Consider the following 3,587-nt stretch of genomic DNA (forward strand, 5'->3'; position numbering starts at 1 on the left):
GCAGACATATCGATCCATACCCTTATACATCTACATTCATTGACTACAATTATACCTTTCCCAGGATTGTAATCACCCATTGTCAGTGTAAGAGAAATCTCTGGGAATTGGATGAGGTGAGTGGAAGGGAAGCAGGTTTTCTTGCCAGGCATCAACGAACTTCAACTGTGTGCAAGAGAAGGACTTACACATCATGCAATTAATATTAGTCACGTGATTTTCCAGTTCATACAAGCAGTTATTGGATGAGGTTATCTGTCCCACATCCCCATATAGTTCTTCAAGATTTAATGTTAGTCTTCCCTCAGTCATAGTTGCCACTTTTACCCTTCATACACTCAGACTGCATTAGTCTTCTTGCAGGGGAAAGGCTGGAGCCAGGAGAGGATAGGCAGATACAACTAAAATGAGGACATAGGCCATCGACTGAATAACACAATACTTTGTACCCCCTACCGCTAAATAAAAGTCAAAATGCTTGGTGGGCTTCTTTGAATCATGGAGGCAATATATATCTAGAGTGACTTATTTGCCTGGAACAATCCAAGTTTGTGCCTGTTGCCTTGATATAATTTTAAATAGCACCTCTTGCATTTTAAGGTACCTAGGCTTGGATGATAAATTATGTAGCGCCCTACTGTACCATATGTGAGTGTGCTTCTCTACCCATTCACTGAGAAATCTGAAAGCTAGCAAGTCTGAGTGGTACCAAAAGCGAGAGAATGCTTTCTAGCTAGTTCAGGCTGCAATGTGGCTATTATCCTCGGGCCTTGTGATCTTGCAGATCCGATGATACTCAGTGTGGCTGCAACAGATGGAGATGCTCTGTGAAGCCTGGGACAAACACACTTGGGAGAATTATAGTTCAGGTCATAGTGTTTGGGAGAAGAGCCGCACTGTCCTGAGCAAATAGCTAATCTCCTATTGAGAAAAGGCTTCCAGATTGCAACTGGGTCTGGGTAGAGACTAAACACTGATCTTGGAACACCAAGTGACCATGTGACTTGAACTCCCATTATGAACTGGATGTCATCCAAAAGTCACACATTTGGGCATGTAAAGCAGGACTTCAGTTTCAGATGAAGTGTTAATATGAGGTCAGGCTCAGCAGATCCTGAAGGCTTAGGTAAGATTCATAAGTAAGTGGCTTAGACTTCCAATGCGCCTACTCCTGCTGTCCTGCCCCTCTCCTTCAATTACACTCCACCCTCCACCCCAACTTTCTGGCCTCATAACAAGCTCTCTCTGCTGGTCATACGCATTCCTGCTGCACTCCTGTCCCACTTGGATGAATCCTTTTTTGGCTTCATGGTGGAAGTAGTTCGCCTGATCGGCCCAGCCTTGCTCATGTATGTGCCCACTGAGTAGCTGGGGCAGAATCTGTCACCAAGACCGGAAAGGAGTCCTGGGCAGAGAAAGTCAGTTCAGTCCTTCCCTGGGTTGTGCACAACATACACAGTTCCAAAAATATCCCAGTCTCCCCCAGTGTAAGTGTCCTACAAACAAACACACTCACTTCGCACCCAATCACTGCTTCTGGAAGTGATGTCGTGGGGCCAGTGGGCTCCAGAGTCTCCAGCCCATTTCACTTTACTTCCAGCTCTGTCTCAGTGTTCACGCACTTCTGTAGACTCAGGGAAAAATCAAACCCACAACCAAGACACTATGCAATAGTAAGGGAAAGGAAGAAGAAAGAGACAGAAAACTCATTTAAATCATAAAAAGGAATAGTCTTTGTTTCTCCATCTGCTGTATAGAGGTATTCCTGACTTCTCTCCTCTACTCCTCCTTCCATGATCCAGTGGCCTTTAGCCAGCACCTCAGCTGGTCAGGGCTCTTTGTCTGGTGGGATAACCTAAAACTTTGTTCATGGGGTGTCAAAGTCCTTGGCAGGACTGCTGCTTACAACCCTAAGTGAGATAACCCACACAGGGGCTCCCAATTGAGGATGTGAATGGAGGCAAAGTCCAGCTTGCCCTCCGCTCACCAACACACGGAGTCACAGACGTCGGCCATACTCTGCTCTTACTCACGCAGAGGCACCAGACCCACTAGGCGTGACGCTAGCCCATGTGGCCACGGCTATTTAAGGCTTTAGTAGTCTTCCACTCACCTTCATGCCTAAGCGCGATCACTCACAGGGGTGTACCGGGATTCCTCTTAAGCTTCTTCCAGTTCCCAAGATATGGTGCTGATTTCTTTTCAATATTCATGATCAAATTCCCAGTTCAGCAGTTCGATTCAAGAAGAGGTGGAAATTGCATGGGGCAGTCTTAACTTCCAATTCGGTGGAATTACTATTATGAACCCTGATAGTACTCTTTTCTCCACTGGGCACTAAAAGAATCAGAGATTTAGGGATAGGGAACACGTGTTTTTGAGAGTGAATTAATTTTAATTTTGAGGTTTGCCACAACTTCCTCCTGGTTTCCAGACCCATTGTGTTTGGGCTTTAGGAAAGAAAGAGTAATTTATTGGTCTCTAATTCAGAGCAGATACTGCACCCTGCAAAACAACATCTCAACCTTATAATGAGTGGACAGGACTATAAGGCAACGTGGGGAAATGAACATAATTAACATGTAAGAAGAGAGGTTTGTGATTTCTTTACATTTTTACATTGATATTATTGCTATGTTTGTTAATATGGTTCTAAAGCAACATTATTAAAACAAAGGCAAGAACAAAAAGCCACGCAATACCTAGTAAGGATATATACTATACTGAATGCAAAACCTCATTATGTAACTTTTAGAAGCGGGATTTCTTTGTTAACAAAGAACATTTCAACGATTCACGGAAATATTGAGCCATTTTACCTTCTTGCTAATTGTTTTTTAACAGTATTTGTATCACCAGGGGCCCCTGGGTGGCTCACTCGGTTAAGCGTCTGCCTTCAGCTCAGGTCATGATCCCAGGGTCCTGGGATGGAGCCCTGCATTGGGCTCCCTGCTCAGGGGGGAGTCTGCTTCTCCCTCAGCCACTCCCCCTGCTTGTGCTCTCTTTCTCTCTCTCTTTCAAATAAATAAACAAATCTTAAAAAAAAAGAGTATTTGTATCACCATACTCTGATTAGCAGAATTACTCTATTTTTTAAAAAAGACTTTATTTATTTCTTTGACAGAGAGAGAGAGCGCAAGCAGGAGGAGCAGCAGGCAGAGAAGAGGGAGAAACAGGCTCCCCACAGAGCAGGGAGCCAGGCAAGGGGCTCCATCCCAGGACCCTGGGATCATGGTGCTTAACTGACTGAGCCACCCAGGAGCCCCAGCAGAATTACTGTTAAAAAGTCCCCCAAACCCAGCTATTTTGAAAAGAAGAAAAAATCCTTTTAATTTGCATTTTTTTCTTTACTGGTGAATTGGACATTTTTCGTGTGCTTATTGGATGTTCGTACTTTCCGGGAACGTATCCTCTGTTCATAAGTTGTTTATCATGTTCTTAGTGTGTTTCTAATAGTTTTACATGATCTGGTTATATATTATATATTGCCTTCTGTGTTTATTTTTGAGATTTACACATATATTTCTAAGATTCACTAGATACATACATATTTTTCGAACTCGTCAAAATGAAAATTCTGACTTTAA

This window comes from Ursus americanus, chromosome 10 (genome assembly GCF_024610735.1).
Source record: "Ursus americanus isolate L20-20 chromosome 10, mUrsAme1.1.p, whole genome shotgun sequence".
In the NCBI taxonomy this organism is placed as follows: domain Eukaryota; kingdom Metazoa; phylum Chordata; class Mammalia; order Carnivora; family Ursidae; genus Ursus; species Ursus americanus.